Genomic DNA, 18862 nt, shown 5'->3' on the forward strand with positions numbered 1-18862 from the left:
TAAAAAAAAATAAAAGACCAATCTGTTTAAAAAAATAAATAAAAATGGGCAAAGGATATGAACAGATATCTCTCCAAGGAAGATACATGAAGACACATTGTTTCAATAGACACATGGGAAAAAAATGCATATTACTAATCATTAGGGAAATGCTAATCAAAACCACAGGAAGGTACCACTTCACAGTTCATAGGATGGTTCTAAAAAGAAAGAGAAAATAATAAAGATGTGGGGAGATTGAAACTTTCCTGCATCACGATGGGAATGTAAAATGGTACAGCCACTTTGGAGAGCAGCAATTCCTCAAAAAATAAACATGGAATTGCCCTATGATATCATCTTGAGAACTTTTACTATATTGGATTATTTTTCTATTATATTTTAATAAGAATAATGCCTTGTTAATTTATTATGCATTTTCAGAGATGATCTTTTAAAAATATCATTTGCCAGTGTATTGTACATAATCTAAAAGTAATAAATGATTCAGGTGGTGATTTCTTTCTTCACTATTATTCCACTAATTAATTAATGTAGCAGGCCAGCCCTGGGGCTTTTTTGGAGCCATGTCACAGAAATGTTCAGTCCTTCTCAGGTTCAGACCAATTGGCACGAATTGACAGAGACTGATAACTTGACAAAGAGTGTACTTTCTTACGTATCATCTTCCTTGAGGTTAAAACTTGGATCTCGAGTTTGAAGGATTTCCCTCAAATCCTTGATTTCCTGTTTAAGATGAAAATTCTTTCCCTACTTCATGCAACCCTAGTGCTCACCCATCTCAGTGGCTTTCCTCATTATTGCTGCTATTTCCATTACCTGGTCAGCACGGGCTCGTAGTATCTTCGAGTGATGCTCATTAAATTTCATTATTATACCAAGGTCATCCTTTAGGATTGCCACTAGCAACCCAAACATTTGCCTCAGTACTTGCTCATTGGAAGTCCCAAAGCCTACTGATGTCCCTCCAGGGATGTATGAAGTTCTCTGTGCTCCTGCTACCCGTCTCCATCTGATCTCGGCTGTGCCTTCGCCAGTATCTTGAATATTCATTCAGTTCTTGAATTTCTTCCTAATATTGCTTCATTACTTCCGCTCCTCTTGAGAGCCTGGTTTGCTCCTAGAGAGATTTTGCTGCTCTGTCATGGTCTCTTGATCTTCGAACAAGAGTCACAGCATCAGCAAAGATCTTCTCCAGTGTACAACTCACTTTCTGGTCCCCATTCTTTGCAGCTAACATGATTTGTGGAAGGATGGCATGATCTCCTTAACCCCCAAAGGTGCAGCGACAGCCAGCATGAATCCTTTCAATGAGGGAAAAGTAAGATGCCAATAGGAACCACGTCGAAGACCTGCAGTGGGGTTGGCTACCTAACTCCCTTCCCGAATCCCATTACTGTTCTTTTGTGTCTCCTCCCTTTAGCCTGGCATTCTTCTGTTCAAGACCATGTCTGACATGTGCTCTCATAGTTAGGGAGGTTTATAATACCCCCAATGAAACAATAAAATGAGATGATTATCCCTAACTGAAAACAAGATGACTCCCCCCTGAAGCAGACCTGTCTCTCTTTCTTTAGCATGGGCCTGCTTTTCTATTGTGCATGAGGGCTCATGAACACATCCCCACTATTCTGGTCAGCTTAGAAACCTTGTGGGTGCTGAGGGAATGCTCGTGGAGTATCCCAACCATAAAGTGTCCTCATCGTAACTCCTAGGCAACCCTCCATCTTTAGAGCTTCCCTCTGAGACCACGGGCCTTAAGCAAAGGTGAAGCAGAATGCCAGCTGCCTCTTTGGTTAGGTTTATTCCTAGGTATCTTATAGTTTTGGGTACAATTGTAAATGGGATTGACTCCTTAATTTCTCTTTCTTCAGTCTTGTTGTTGGTGTACAGAAATGCAACTGATTTCTGTGCATTGATTTTATATCCTGACACTTTACTGAATTCCTGAACAAGTTCTAGCAGTTTTGGAGTGGAGTCTTTTGGGTTTTCCACATATAGTATCATATCATCTGCGAAGAGTGATAGTTTGACTTCTTCTTTACCAATTTGGATGCCTTTAATTTCTTTTTGTTGTCTGATTGCTGAGGCTAGGACTTCTAGTACTATGTTGAATAGCAGTGGTGATAATGGACATCCCTGCCGTGTTCCTGACCTTAACGGAAAAGCTTTCAGTTTTTCTCCATTGAGAATGATATTTGCGGTGGGTTTTTCATAGATGGCTTTGATAATATTGAGGTATGTGCCCTCTATCCCTACACTTTGAAGAGTTTTGATCAGGAAGGGATGCTGTACTTTGTCAAATGCTTTTTCAGCATCTATTGAGAGTATCATATGGTTCTTGTTCTTTCTTTTATTAATGTGTTCTATCACATTGATTGATTTGCGGATGTTGAACCAACCCTGCAGCCCTGGAATAAATCCCACTTGATCATGGTGAATAATCCTTTTAATGTACTGTTGAATCCTATTGGCTAGTATTTTGGCGAGAATTTTTGCGTCTGTGTTCATCAAGGATATTGGTCTGTAGTTCTCTTTTTTGGTGGGGTCCTTGTCTGGTTTTGGGATCAAGGTGATGCTGGCCTCATAAAATGAGTTTGGAAGTTTTCCTTCCATTTCTATTTTTTGGAACAGTTTCAGGAGAATAGGAATGAGTTCTTCTTTAAATGTTTGGTAGAATTCCCCTGGGAAGCCGTCTGGCCCTGGGCTTTTGTTTGTTTGGAGATTTTTGATGACTGTTTCAATCTCCTTACTGGTTATGGGCCTGTTCAGGTTTTCTATTTCTTCCTGGTTCAGTTGTGGTAGTATATATGTCTCTAGGAATGCATCCATTTCTTCCAGATTGTCCAATTTGTTGGCGTAAAGTTGCTCATAGTATGTTCTTATAATTGTCTGTATTTCTTTGGTGTTAGTTGTGATCTCTCCTCTTTCATTCATGATTTTATTGATTTGGGTCCTTTCTCTTTTCTTTTTGATGAGTCTGGCCAGGGGTTTATCAATCTTATTGATTCTTTCAAAGAACCAGCTCCTAGTTTCATTGATTTTTTCTATTGTTTTTTTGGTTTCTATTTCATTGATTTCTGCTCTGATCTTTATGATTTCTCTTCTCCTGCTGGGTTTAGGGTCTAGGAATAAACCTAACCAAAGAGACTAAGAATCTATACACAGAAAACTATAAAGTACTCATGAAAGAAATTGAGGAAGACACAAAAAAATGGAAAAATGTTCCATGCTCCTGGATTGGAAGAATAAATATTGTGAAAATGTCTATGCTACCTAAAGCAATCTACACATTTAATGCAATCCCTATCAAAATACCATCCATTTTTTTCAAAGAAATGGAACAAATAATCCTAAAATTTATATGGAACCAGAAAAGACCTCGAATAGCCAAAGGAATATTGAAGAACAAAGCCAAAGTTGGTGGCATTACAATTCCGGACTTCAAGCTCTATTACAAAGCTGTCATCATCAAGACAGCATGGTACTGGCACAAAAACAGACACATAGATCAGTGGAAAAGAATAGAGAGCCCAGAAATCGACCCTCAACTCTATGGTCAACTAATCTTTGACAAAGCAGGAAAGAATGTCCAATGGAAAAAAGACAGCCTCTTCAATAAATGGTGCTGGGAAAATTGGACAGCCACATGCAGAAAAATGAAATTGGACCACTTCCTTACACCACACACAAAAATAGACTCCAAATGGTTGAAGGACCTCAATGTGAGAAAGGAATCCATCAAAATCCTTGAGGAGAATGCAGGCAGCAACCTCTTCGACCTCAGCCGTAGCAACATCTTCCTAGGAACAACGGCAAAGGCAAGGGAAGCAAGGGCAAAAATGAACTGTTGGGATTTCATCAAGATCAAAAGCTTTTGCACAGCAAAGGAAACAGTTAACAAAACCAAAAGACAACTGACAGAATGGGAGAAGATATTTGCAAACGACATATCAGATAAAGGGCTAGTATCCAAAATCTATAAAGAACTTAGCAAACTCAACACCCAAAGAACAAACAATCCAATCAAGAAATGGGCAGAGGACATGAACAGACATTTCTGCAAAGAAGACATCCAGATGGCCAACAGACACATGAAAAAGTGCTCCACGTCACTCGCCATCAGGGAAATACAAATCAAAACCACAATGAGATATCACCTCACACCAGTCAGAATGGCTAAAATGAACAAGTCAGGAAATGACAGATGCTGGAGAGGATGTGGAGAAAGGGGAACCCTCCTCCACTGTTGGTGGGAATGCAAGCTGGTGCAACCACTCTGGAAAACAGCATGGAGGTTCCTCAAAATGTTGAAAATAGAACTACCCTATGACCCAGCAATTGCACTACTGGGTATTTACCCTAAAGATACAAACATAGTGATCCGAAGGGGCACGTGTACCCGAATGTTTATAGCAGCAATGTCTACAATAGCCAGACTATGGAAAGAACCTAGATGTCCATCAACAGATGAATGGATCAAGAAGATGTGGTATATATACACAATGGAATACTATGCAGCCATCAAAAGAAATGAAATCTTGCCATTTGCGACGATGTGGATGGAACTAGAGCGTATCATGCTTAGTGAAATAAGTCAATCGGAGAAAGACAACTATCATATGATCTCCCTGATATGAGGACATGGAGAAGCAACATGGGGGGGTAGGAGATAGGAGAAGAGTAAATGAAACAAGATGGGATTGGGAGGGAGACAAACCATAAATGACTCTTAATCTCACAAAACAAACTGGGGGTTGCTGCGGGGAGGTGGGATTGGGGGAGGGGGAGCGGGCTATGGACATTGGGGAGGGGAAGCGAACCATAAGAGACTATGGACTCTGAAAAACAACCTGAGGGTTTTGAAGGGTCAGGGGTGGGAGGTTGGGGCAACCTGAGGGTTTTGAAGGGTCAGGGGTGGGAGGTTGGGGGAACAGGTGGTGGGTAATGGAGAGGGCACGTTTTGCATGGAGCACTGGGTGTTGTGCAAAAAGAATGAATACTGTTACGCTGAAAAAATAAATAAAATGAGAAAAAAAAAAAAAAAAAAAGAATGCCAGCTGCCCCATGTCCCCCAGCCTCAGGTGGAAGGCTCTGGAGAGCTTGCAGCATTTCCGACAGTGTTTCAGATATGAGGCCGCCTTGGGCTGTGGAGTGTAAAATGCTTCTTGACAGGCTGAAGCTCCGCACGCAGGCGCCGGCATGAGTTTTATGGTATGTGAGGACTTACCTAATGGGACATCCTTTGCACTCGCTCTAGATAGACACTTAGATTAGAGCACTAGGAATTGATTTTCCTCCCTCCAGCTTCCATTAACCTGTGAATATTCTTCACAGGGGATGCTGATCGGGTGGCTTAGAGAGCTCTTAAGAAAACCAAATACATTAAGCCTATATCCCTGTCCCTAAATCAGCATATCTCAATATGGGGCCACAGATCATCTTTGTCACGCAGTCATCTGGGGAGTTTGTTAATTTGTTAGACACAGCTTTTCTAGGTTCCATCTAAAAACATTAGTGCCAGGGTGCCCAGATGGCTCAGTTGGTTAAGCGTCTGGGTTCAGTTCAGGTCATGATCCTGGGGTCCTGGGATCGAGCCCCACATCAGGCTCCCTTCTCAGCGGGGTTCTGCTTCTCACTCTCCCTCTGCCCACAGCCCCACACTTGCGTGTGCATGCATATGTGTGCTCTCTCTCTCTCTCTCTCTCTCAAATAAATAAAATCTTAAAACAAAACAAAACATTAGTGCTTTCCGATCTTTGGGCCCAGAGGTGGGGGGTTTGCATTTCAAACAAACTTATTTTGCACATGATTTTAGGAACTGTACGAGATGAGCTGAAGGCTGGCCCCACAAATTTAAACCCATGGGCATCCAACTGTTCCTCTCTTTCCAAGGATACATCACGAAAAAGACAAATGGATGCAAATCTCATCGTACTGAAGGAATAAACTAGGTGATTCTTCCATTTTTTTCCACCGCAGGGCCGCTTTAAGATATTTTTGGGCCATTTTAGTAGGATTTTGTTTAGGAAATCTAATTCCTGTTTTAAGAATCCACAGACTGGTCATTTAAGTTACCTCTTCCTTGCACAGCACGTCCATCTCCCACCCCAGGCCCAGTCTGTGACATGCGCAATTACCTTCCCTCTCTAAGCCAGCAGTTCTCAACCGGGGCTGCACATCAGAATCACAATAGGAGCTTTTAAAAATACCAATACCCAGCTCTCAACTCAGACTGATTGCATCTGAATTTCTGTGGGTACCAAGGATGAGTATTTTTAAAGCTGCTCAAGCAATTTCAGTGGGCAAGCAAAGTTGAAACCACAGTTCTGGGGGAACAGTGAACCCATTTCTTATAGATTCCAAGCCCACCCACATTTGGGTCTATGGTCCTGCTTCCACATTCTTCCCTGTCTGCGGGAATGCCCTCTCCCATGATTCCGTCCATCTCCTGGGCTCCATCAATCCAAGAAAAGAATAACGGTGTCCCCAGGCACCCTTCCAGACCCTCCACCCCCAGTAAAGTTGTACGATTAGGCTCCCTGCTAAGATCTGCCCGTTTTGTTGCCCAGGTTTCCAGTTTGCTGCCTAAGGCTGCCTTCTCTCTCTTGCTCAGCCTTGCCTCCTACCCTGACACAACCAAACCGCACAGCTTCCCCATTAGAGTCTGACTTTAGGCCCATCAATTCAGGAACACATGCTCATCTTCATGAACCACTGAGGTCAGCTCACCTCCCTGGCCAATGCCTGAAGTGTTGATGGTGCTATGGGCAAGGAAAGAGAGGAAGCAAGATAGTTTCTTTAAACCTCAGGTTCCTAGTCTACAAAATAAGAAGAAGAATAAACAATTCCTAGGCTCTGAGAGCCAATGGATGAGGCTGCCTGCCTTTAAGGTGACCTTGAATACCTTCTGGGTCCATCTGTGGGCCAAGGGCAAGTCTAGAGCATCCTGAGGAATGAGAAAGATTGTGTCAGAGGTTGGTACTTCTTATTCCAGAACCATGTTCTGGGCCCCCAGGTTATCTTCCAGTTTACCTGGAGCCTGGACCCTACATCTGCTGTGTCAGGGAGCCCAAGCAACATGCTGCCTTGTTTCTCTGGCCAGCTCCAAGCTGGGGGTGGAGGGCAGCAATGGTGAGGAGAGGCAGGGCCAGACCAGGCCTGAAACACAGGACATATTTGGCAAAAATATGCTATTATTCTGTCCACAAGGTCAAGACCAGTCCCCTTGGGATACTTGTCCCACCACCACCCCCCCAAGCATCCACAGCCCCATCTACATGACTGGCCACATCATTGTCCCCATCCTGGCAGGACTTCTTGGTTGCCCTCTGCGTCTCCTTGCAGACTCTGCTGCTGGCACAGTCCTCCAGGAGCCACACTAGCTCCTGTGCTAGTAAAACCACCCAGCAGGACGGATGTGAGGGTTAAATAGTCAACACCTGGAAAAGGACTTCTCATTCTAACAAACCGTGGTACCAGTGTTAGGGGTATGGCTGCCGAGGAGAAAACCACATTCTTCCACTGAGTGTCACTCTGGGCAGCTGTAGAACTATCCCAGGACTAGGGCTTCTCCCTCTCTGGATATCTTCATAGTCAGACGTTCCTGCGTGTGATTCCCAGCTCTAAGCTCTCTGTGGGACCTTGGCCATGCATTGCATGTTTCTTGAGAACCCGTTTCTCCATTTGGAATAGGAGAATAGTTCAGCATTTTTGTAAATATTTCAACTATTATAATGATTCAAGATTAGAAATAACATCACGTATGTGTGAAACATCTGGCTTGTCACACACACTGACTAAATCATGGCCTTTACTATTAATATTACTGTGACTGAGAACCAGGAAGTGTGGGATCTCGTTTTTGGGGGAAAGATTTTTAGAAGGGGACTTCATTGGTGTTCTCAGTGGACCCCTTGAGGGCTAATTTTCCCTTCCCTCCACCTCACCTGAGCCCTCTGCTCTATGCCCACTTCTGCACCCCAACCCAAGAGCTCTTGCACACACAATGCCTAGTGTCATGTTCTGGTCCTCCTTTTTATAGGTGGCAAATGGGTCCCCTCTGGGCACAGCGGGCAGAACCAAAACCCACATTCAGAACTTCTGGCTCCAGACTCAAGGCCCGTTCCTCTGCCCGCCAACTCTCTCTGCAAGAGTTACATTTGGTAGCAGTTATGTGTTTTCTTTTGCTTTTATAAAATCATGATCATTGCTTCTTCTATCTATAGCATCATAGAGGATAACACAATGAAAAGAGGAATGAGAAGCTGCCAAATCCTGATTCAGAGATGGGCTTGGTGGTTTCCTTATGTTGGTTCCTTTCTGTTTCACTGAAGGCCTGTGTCTCGTGCCAAGGGACAGCCTGGAATGGATCCAGACTTGGCCTTGATCCCAGGTCTCCTATTCTTAGTATTCTTGATATCCAGGGTAATGGGTTTCTGTTTCCCAGGCAGAGTGGCCTCCTGGATGTCTGGACATTAGCCCTTTATTTGGAGCTGGGATTTGATGTTTTCTCTCAGCACATCATGTCTCAGCATTCGCCTCATTGACTCATGCCCTGGAGCTCCTGTTCCATTCATCTGGGTCTGTTCTTATTAACTACCCTCTCCTGCCACTCCACCTGGCACTCTTTGACTCACTGGGTGGTTGGGAAACGGTACAGAGTAGTGGAGAAGATGACCTAAGGTTAAATTTGAAGAACCCTAAAAACTGGGAGACCCACTACCACCACCACAGAGTCAATGTTCAGTGGTGGCCCTTGTGGACATAGTAGAGGCACATCCCCAACTACAGGCCATCCAAAGGATGAAACGACAGCAAGAAGATACAGGGTACTTATCACAGTTACCTACCCATGTTTATTAGATAGTTTGGAGAGTGCATCTGCTTCCCTTTGAGGAGATAAGACACACTTATTTGAAATTCAGTCCATTTTATGTACAATGTATACTAATAATACCTACGTATAGTTAAGTTACAGAGTATAAACCAGAGGAGTATCAAGATGGGTGTGAGACTTTACCCTGCTTTCCCATTAAATTAGCCTGCCTCAGTTCCATGGATGTGAGCAGAAGACATGAGACCGTAGCGTCACAGAAAAAGGACTTAATTACTCATAGCACATCAAGAAGCATGTTCCCCTGAACCACTCCCCCAAGTTCATGGGGCACAGTGGAGCAGTCCAGTGGGCGATGAACTCACAGTGGGTCTCTGTCACTATGCTTAGTTAAGAAACCCTCAATTCTATAAGAGACTCCTGGCAAATCTGTCCACACTTTGCCTTGGATGGAGATAATGTGCTTTGTGTTCAGAGGGGGTCACTTTTTTTACATTTCAAAGTTGTTTACTATACAAACGTCCTTGAAAACTCATCCAGAACAAAGGCTACCATTGCCTCTGCTAATAAGACACACAAAAAAGCAAAAGAACCATGGAAAATCGCCTCCAAAAAGCTATAAAAATGTATAAATGAGAAGTTGCAAAGTGAGAAAGACTGCATTCTATCCAACTAAAAAGATAAAGGGCATTTCCAGTTGATTAAGGACACAAACTGATTTTTCCCCACAGAATTTCCCTCATATGATTCTATTAAACAATATGCCAGTGATCTCTGCATGGAGAGATTTCTTGAACATATGCCTGGGAGGAAGGACCATCCCAAGGATGTTGGGTGCAAGGGGACAATCAATCCGGCAGGTGTAATTTTCTTGAAAGTGACCTAAAAGGCAGCTGATTCAGTGCAGGGGATGGAGAGCTGGCTAGAAAACTTGCTGGGGCAGAGACCATGAAGGGGTCTCCTTCAGAGTTGCCCACCCAGGAAGAGAGGGATTGGACATGAGTGCTTCTGCAGGGGTGGGAACTTTGTTCCTTCTGCTCTGTGGAAAGTCTGGATCGGTGATGATAATGATCATGAACCTGGTTCTTCGTGATCTGAACCCATAGAGAGTTGTGAAATCCCAAGGAGAAAACAATCTGAAAGTCTTGCTTCTTTTGGCTTTGGGAAGCACTCTGTGACTCAGAGAATCTTCCTTCTCCATAAGGAGGAAGGAGACCAACAGAGCAGCACGTTTCCTTCAAGTTCACAAGACTGTGTTCTTCTTGGGTCTGTGTACCAGCATGGTGCCAGGATGTGCAAGCTGCCACAGGATAAAAATGGTGCACATCTCTGGGGCATCAACTTTTCATTCATTCATCCATTCATTCATTCAATAGTAAATCTGTTCATTTGTTGAATCATCAATTTACTCAATTTGCCATATGCTAAGTATTTTTACCCCATAGGTAGTTTAAATTATAGTTTTATAGTAAATTAACATAAAGGTTTTGAAGTCGACTGAAAATTTTATGTTAAATTTTTAAAATATACCTATAGACATTAAAAACATTTCCCACTAGTTCTTTCCTTGATTCATTTACTCAACAAAATGTTACCAAGGAACAAACATGCACCATGCATGGTTCTAGGTGTACAAATAAATGAATACGATAATTTTAGGAAAGGATAAGTGTTGTAAAGGAACTAAAACTGAGCAAAGTATACATAGTGACTGGAGGGAGGGATGGCTAAATTAGATGGATGGCCAGGAAGGCAGTGACATTTGAGCTGAGATCTGAGTGACAAGAAGAAGCAACAAGATGTGAGATGACCTATGGGTGGTGTTCCAGGCATAGAGCACAGCAGACGCAAAGGTCCTGAGGTTTAAAGAGTTCAAAAGGTAGGATGGAGGCCAGTATGTCTGGAGAGTTGTGAGCAAGGAAGTAAAAGGCAAGGAATGGCAACAGAGAGAGAAAGAGACCAGCTTCTACAGGCTTTTTAAAAAGCCATGGTGAAGAGCACCCAGAATTAGAAGAAGCCCTGGGAGAGTGTTCAACTGTGGGGCTATTTGATCTGATTTATGCTTTAAATAGCCACCTTAGGCAAAAGTGAAGGTGGGAAACGTATTGGAAGGCTACTTTTGGTTTATATGCGCTTCTCCCCTGAGTGAGAAGCCCGGGCTTATGTCAATATGGAGCAAGTGGGAGAACACCCCCAGACTGCATCTGGAATACATGGGGCAAAGGCATCCTGAATGTAGATGAGAATATATGACAGAACCTTCAAGTACACCATCAATGTGTAGACTATCAAGTAGACATCAACATGTCTATAGCAGCACAAAGCCAAGAATTGGCCTTATAAAAAGAAAAAAGACTTACCCATCCTCCTGCAAAGTCCTCCTCTCCCTGTCACCCCCAAATTCAGAACATCTGACAGGAAGCAACATTCTCACTTCACATGTACTTGTCCCCTGGAATCCACCTGCGAACAACATGGCAATTTGGAAGTAAGGGTTAGCAAAGAGAAGAAGGAGAAACCTGCCAGCCACATCACTGCCAAATAACATTTATTAAAACCTACTGAGTGCACGGTATATAAGGAGATATAAGAACTTGGCCCTGTGTTTCTGGAACTCATGTCTGGATGGAGAGGCAGGACAGAGGCACCTGCTATACATCTCATAGCCTTCATTCATCCGAGCAATGGAAACTGAGTTTAGCCCTCTTTATGGGGTAACCAGGCAGGCGCAGTGCAGCTGAGGGTCAGGTTGAGGGTCAGGAACTGAGCCAAGTCCCTGGCTAATGGAGGCTGCCAGAGCCTGGCTGTCCCAAGAACACTGATCTCCACAAAGGCATTAGAGATGACCCACAGAAGCCTCTCAAGAGGGGTGGCCCTGATGAGGAAGGTTCCGTCACCTCCTCCATGGCTGTTCAGCCCACGGCTCATAGCCTACCAGGCCAGCCAAGCCAGGTCAATGCCCAGGCCCAGGCTCCATCTGTATCAACCACAGAACAATCCCATGCATTGTTCTCTCCCTAATTTGTTTCTCATTGTTCTCTCCCTAATGAGTCCTTTCACGCTTGTGAAAGGGCCTAAATTATTATTTTACTTTTTCAGGGAAATTGCACACAATTTAGTGAGTACTCCGTAGCATGCTCAGCATCCCTTACAATCTTCCTGGGCAGGAGACTGAATCACGCCAGGTTTCTGGGTCTGAAACGCAGCCATCTCTCAGCTGAGTCTGCAGCAAAGGATGGAGCAGCCACCTGGTCCTCTCAAGCTCTCAACTGCTTGGTCACTGAATTAGTCATGATCCGTGGCTGCAAACAATAAAAACCCACTCTGGTTAGCTTCTACACAACAGGAATGGATTGAAAGGGTATCAGATAACTCACAAAATTAAAAGGAAGTCTCAGAAAGAGGCTAGAACCAAGGAGCCAGGGGGCAGGTGGCTACAAGGACACCGGAACTCATGCAGTGGGACAAATCTGGCAGGCAAGCCATACCTCCTGCTGCTGGATCAGAACAACCACCAACACCGGCATGAGGTCAGTGGGCTTTCCTACACATCTACCTTACTCCCTCCAGATGTTAAGTCCCAGGGGGAACATCTGGTTGACCAAGGCAGGGGTCATGTGTCTGTGCAGAGAGAATATCCCAAGCTCTGACTCCTGTGCCCCAAACATAAGATGGGCTTTGACAAGCCGGGCTGCAGTCAAGTTAATAAATGTCCACTAATGCCACTGAATGCTGTGTGATATTAGGCAAAATCCTGGAGCTGCTTTGTGCTTCAATTTGGTCCTTGGTGAGGATACTTTGAATTGAAATAACAAGTTTTGAAAATTAAACCAGTAAAAAGCAATCTGAGTGTAATATTAGAAGAAATTAGGGTGGGCCTAAGTGACTTGAAACAGTATAGGCTAAAAGGCCTATTGGTGCTTTTGGCTAGAGGGATTTCCCCTCAATCTGAGATGGACAACAGCCTCCTCGACAACCAGGCCATAGAAACTGAGCCCCAAGAGATCCAGACACAAAGTGGAGTATTCAACCATGCATCTTTAAATCACTGTGATCAAAAGCCCAAGGAATTAAATGCCTGGGTGGCTCAGTGGGTTAAAGCCTCTGCCTTCAGCTCAGGTCATGATCTCAAGTTCCTGGGATTGAGCCCAGCATTGGGCTCTCTGCTCAGCAGGGAGCCTGCTTCCTCCTCTCTCTCTGCCTGCCTCTCTGCCTACTTGTGATCTCTGTCTGTCAAATAAATAAATAAATCTTTAAAAGAAATAAATACTAAGATGGTGAATTTTAGCAGTAAACTGCAAAGTATAAAAAAACAAAAGGATGACTACTATAATCAAAAATTCAATCCTAGGTTTAGAGAGAATTAGTCAAGAATATCAGAATAACATATCCAGGCCAAAGCATGGAGAAAAAAGAGATAGGAACACAGAAAAGAGCATAAGAGATATATATTAGTCAAGTAAAACAAGATTTAAAATATGTGTAGTGGATTAACAAGGCAAGAAACAACAAATATTGGAGAGGATGTGGAGAAAGGGTAGCCTCTTACACTGTTGGTGGGAATGCAAGCTGATGTAGCCACTTTGGAAAAGAGTGTGGAGATTCCTCAAAAAATTAAAAATAGAGCTACCCTATGACCCAGCAATTGCACTACTGGGTATTTACCCTGAAGATACAGATGTAGTGAAAAGAAGGGTCATATGTACTCCAATGTTCATAGCCAAACTGTGGAAAGAGCCAAGATGTCCTTCAACAAACTAATGGATAAAGAAGATGTGGTCCATTTACACAATGGAATATTACTCAGCCATCAGAAAGGATGAATACCCAATTTTTGCATCAACATAGATGGGACTGGAGGAGATTATGCTGAGTGCAGTAAGTCAAGCAGAGAAAGTCAATTATCATATGGTTTCACTTACTTGTGGAACATAAGGAATAACACGGAGGACATTATGAAAAGGAAAGGAAAAGTGAAGGGGAATTGGAGGGGAAGATGAACCATGAGAGACTGTGGACTCTGAGAAACAAACCGAGGGTTTTACTGGGGTGGTGGGGGGAGGGGGTTGGGTAAGCCTGGTGGTCGGTATTAAGGAGGGCAGGTACTTCATGGAGCACTGGGTGTTATACGTAAACAATGAATCATGGAACACTGCATCGAAAACTAATGATGTATTGTAGGGTGATTAACATAAGACAATAAAAAATTTTTAATAAAATAAAATATGTGAAATGGAATCCTAGATGGAGAAAGGAGAAATAATGAAGAAGCAATATTTAAAGAGATACTTAAAACTGATTGAAGACATAGAACTACAGACTCAAGAAGAGGAAGCCCAAGCATATATGATAATATAACCAAAGACAAAGAGAAAAAGTTCTGAGAAACTGGGGGTGGGGGTGGAGGGAATGTCACCCTCCAACACCAAAAATAAGATTGACCACTAACTTCCATCAGAAACACTAGAACCGCAAAGACATGGAATCGTATCTTCAAAACACTGAAAGAAAACAGCTGAAACCTAGCATCCTTCAGTAGACACCAAAAATATTCTTCAAAATTTAAGGTAAACTTGTAATATTTCCAGACACCAAAACCTGAGAAAATGTGTTTCCAGCACACACCAACTAAATAATATTCTTTAGACAGAAAGAAAATGATCCCAGGTGGAAGCATATAAGAAGGAATGAAGTGCCCTGGAAAACATACATATAATAATAGGTAAATCTAAGGTCGTGTTGTCCGCCCCCTCGCCATTCCCATGCTTTCTATAACATACCTGGAAAGAAGGAAAAAGGAAAAGAGCATACCAGCATCTCCCAGACAAGGTGGCTGTAAGAATTATAGGCAATGATAATCTCACAAAACAAACTGGGGGTTGCTGGGGGGAGGTGGGATTGGGAGAGGGGGAGCAGGCTATGGACATTGGGGAGGGGAGGCGAACCATAAGAGACTATGGACTCTGAAAAACAACCTGAGGGTTTTGAAGGGTCAGGGGTGGGAGGTTGGGGGAACAGGTGGTGGGTAATGGGGAGGGCACGTTTTGCATGGAGCACTGGGTGTTGTGCAAAAAGAATGAATACTGTTACGCTGAAAAAATAAATAAAATGGGAAAAAAAAACAAAAAAAACAAAAAAAAAAGAATTGTAGGCAATGAATAAAAAATGTCTCTCCCACTACCTAAAACAGGATCATTAATTATTGGTTATTAATAACTATTTCTCAATCCATTTTCCAATCCTTTCTCTGGAGGGCCGAGTATAGCAAGAAAAGAAGACTGCACACTTACAGGCTTTTAGAATGTGCACAAATAGATTAAGATGGCAGGTTGTATCCTGGCGTGTTTTTACTTTTCAATGAGAAATATCCTGAAACCTTGGTCTCCTGCCTGCAGGGGTGTGGGCGACATTTACAGATGGCTTTGGGGCACCCTCTGGTGGTGGCCTGTGGTAACTGTTCCACACTCAGCTGCGGAGTCTTGAGTTGAAAATGAATTTATTTAAGGAATGCTCAAGGATATCATCTTCCAGAGTTGGTGGTGAAACTCTGGGGTTTGGTGGGCCTCTTTCTCGAGAAACATGGGTGGCCTGCCAGCCTCTTTCCGACCACCATCCTATAAAACAATTCAGAGCCGTACAACATTGAGGAGGAAGGCCACAGTATTGCTGATTTGGGGGACCTTACAGGGGTTTCTAATGAAATTATTATTATTTTTTTTTTGCAAGTGGAGGTGGTGAAAGCCGCTGGCCCCTTCCTAGAAATTTTGTCATTGACTCAGGGCAATGTCTTCAACCCCATAATAGCCAGCCATCATACCCAAGACACAGGAGAGTATAGGACGCCCTCATAGGCTGTTTGGAGCTGTCAGGCAATCAGGTGTTATCAGGGGGGAGGGCTATGTTCATAAGAATAATAGCAAGAGCAGTCACGACTGGGCCTTTAATATGGGCCAAACTCTGTATTCAGCACTTGACCTGAATTTTCTCCCTTACTCCTCACAACAGCCATATCCCGAAGGTACCATTATTAAGCCCACTTAACAGATGAACATGCTGAGGCAGGAAGAAGTTCAGTCACTTGCACAAAGCCGCGTGATTTTAAGTGGCACAGTGGCACCTGCGTCTGGGTAACCTGGGCAAGTACATACTTACACTCCCTGTGTTTCTTTTAACTGATATTTCTTCTTCTCAACCTCATTTTTCCTATTTAAAGAATCCCTAAAGAAAGAAAATGTCCATCTTCCAAGTTTCCATGCTAGCAGATCACAAAGTCATGGCCAGGGGTGGTGGCTGGGAACCAGCCTGTGAGGTCAGGACGTCTGGGGTTGGATACTGGTTGCGTGGCTTGGGGAAGCTAGAAACCTCCCCACACTTGTGCGTGTACAAAAAGGGATTGGCAACTGCTCCCTCAAAGGACTGACGTGAGGATTATGTGAATGACTGTATCAGGTTCACAGTCAAAGGTCAATGAACAATGTTCATTTTCTTGTCCTTGAAGCCAATGCCGAAAACAAAACAAAACAAAACAAAAGGCAAGTCTGAGTTAAGAGTCAAACAACGAAATGAGCACATGCCTCCTTCTTAAAGACAGATTCCATCTGCTTCGGAGGGGAGCTGAAATCTCAGTGTCCGGTCTTAGCGGGCACAACAAGAAGCTTGAACCCTGGAACCAGGGACAGCAGCAAGGTGCAAAGGTCCTGACTTAAGTGAGCTAATGCAAGCATAAATCAGACTTTAACACATGGCGATCCTCAATAAAAGGGGCCACTATTAGGATACTGGGTCCGAAGTGTGTTCTAGCCAGGACGGTGACCACTGGGAGATAAATATGTCATATATTTGTCCGCGTCAGGGCCTTGGAGCAGTAGCAGCTCTCAGGATTGACACATATGGTTGTGCAGTCTATGCACTGCACAATCGTACCAGTCTGGGGGGACGTGAGGGCTAACACTGGACAGGTGCCTGATTCCACACCAGACTCCTCGGCAGGAGTCTGCATCCAACCTGGAGGAAGGGGCTTTAATAAGTGGGAAAATACTTTGCTTAAATGATCAGTGAGAAGGAAGGAAAGCTGCCATGGCGGGGGGTGGGTGTTGGTTGTGCACCAAATGTCAGAAGGAATGAAGGAAGGATGGATGGAAGGAAAGGAGAGAGGGAGGGTTGCGCAGGACACTCCTGCCTGGAAATGCCACCCCCAGTCCTCCATGGCTGACTCACTCAATCCACACCTCCCAGGCCCTCATATTACAAAACAGGCCAGGGTGTGCCCTGAAGCCCAAGGGAGATAGTCAGGTCAGGGCACAGGAGCAGAGGAATTAGAGTTTCTCTGAAGAGAGAAGCTTCTGGGTTTGGGGCCAGGAGCAGGGAGTGCAGGCCAGTTTGCTGGTGGTGCTCACTTCCCATGGCAGTGCCGGTGTGTCTAAGATAGGGACCATGGTCCTGACCTCCTCCGTGCTCAGAGAAAAGCTGAGATGGACTGGGGGAAAGCCATCCAGACGCTGTGGACATGCAGGAGTGTGAGGTGAAGGGCCAGCCACGCAGGGGTACACGGTGGTGTGCAGGGCGTGGCATTCCTGTCACAGACACCTCAGCCTCTGGTTTTAGGAGCCAGGGATGCTCCCCCTGGGTTCTTTGTCTGGGGCTGTGCACCTGCCACAACAGGTCTCACCAGGCCTCCTTTAGGAGGAACCTCTCCCAGCAGCTCTCCACCCCATTAAGAGTCCAAGAAAATGGCCACAGCTTCCAGGGGGCCCAGAACCCTGCAGTGACACAGACAGATGACCCATCGGCTGGCCCTGGGGTTGACATCAGGGAAATCTAATCAGAATCAGCAGCTCTCCCTGGGCCCCCTCCTGCTGTGGCCAAGTCCGCTCACCCTGCTGGCTCCTGTTCTTTTCAAGGAGGGCGCTAGCTGGACCTCGAGCTGTTGGCGGGTGGTTCAGAATTCAGAAAACAGCTGGAGCAGCAAAATGGTGAAGGAGCAGGAGACCTAGAGATCACGGGGTCACAGGAGCTCAGCTAGATCGTTATCAAACCGCTCTGAACACCTTCAAACTCAACAGGAGATCGAAGAGAAGAGCAGAAAATCAGCCGCTTTCTGGAAGGTAGAATGTACCGGGGAAGTGAGTCTGAGGTGATCTACGGTCGAGAGACCGTGGGGGGAGGGGCTGGTTCCCGGCAAATGGTAGAGCAGCGGAGCACAAAATGGAACTGGTAGAAGTCTGCTCCACTGAGGGATGGCACCCCAGAGGCTAAGCGGGGGTGGAGCCCTAGCAGGGACAGTGTGGTCTCAGGTCCCGCGGGGTCACAGAAGGATCGGGGGTGTCTGAGTGTCGCAGAGCTCGCAGGTATTAGAGCGGGGAAGCCGGCCACAGAGACGGAGCCGAGGAGTGAGCTCTCAGCTCGGGGTTACCTTAAACTGTGATCCGTGACACAGTCAGGCCACTGCTCTTTGAGTAGGCACCCCATAAGTGACAGATCTGTGGAGACTCACCTTCCTCCTCCGGGAGCCCATAGCAGGAATCCGCTGGCTTTGGAGACTCCAGGCGGGGCCAGAGACAGAAACGCTGGGTCACAGCCCAGGTGAGCTCGGAGCGTGGCCGGAGACCAGGGAGACGGGAGTGATTGAGCACTTTTCTCCGAGGGCTCACTGAGGAGTGGGGCCCTGCGCTCTGGGCTCCGAGACTGGGAGGCCACCATTTTCATTCCCGTCCTCCAGAGCTCTACAGAAGAGCGAACCCAGCAGATTACTTAGCTTGGTCCCTGGCAACGCAGCGCAATTCTGTCTCCGGCAAAGACATTTGAGAGTCACTGCACCAGGTCCCTCCCCAAGAAGATCGCCACATTTCACAAGGGCACCAACCCATGCAGACTTTCTCAGACCCCACCAGCCACACTGCCCTTGGAGCTCTCAGTCCAGCCCAGCATTTCTGCTTTTTCTCCTGTTCTTCCCAAAAGCTAGTTCTTACTTGTGAACGCTGTTCCTGAATTATCTGCCTCACTCTTGTTCAATCTCATCAAACGGCC

General features: G+C 45.0%; 1 pseudogene; it reads left to right on the forward strand.

Moving 5' to 3' along the window:
- Positions 1 to 18862, forward strand: part of LOC123925273 — a 44500-nt pseudogene that overhangs the window by 1511 nt on the left and 24127 nt on the right.

The sequence above is a fragment of the Meles meles genome, chromosome 14, assembly GCF_922984935.1.
Source record: "Meles meles chromosome 14, mMelMel3.1 paternal haplotype, whole genome shotgun sequence".
Classification (NCBI taxonomy): domain Eukaryota; kingdom Metazoa; phylum Chordata; class Mammalia; order Carnivora; family Mustelidae; genus Meles; species Meles meles.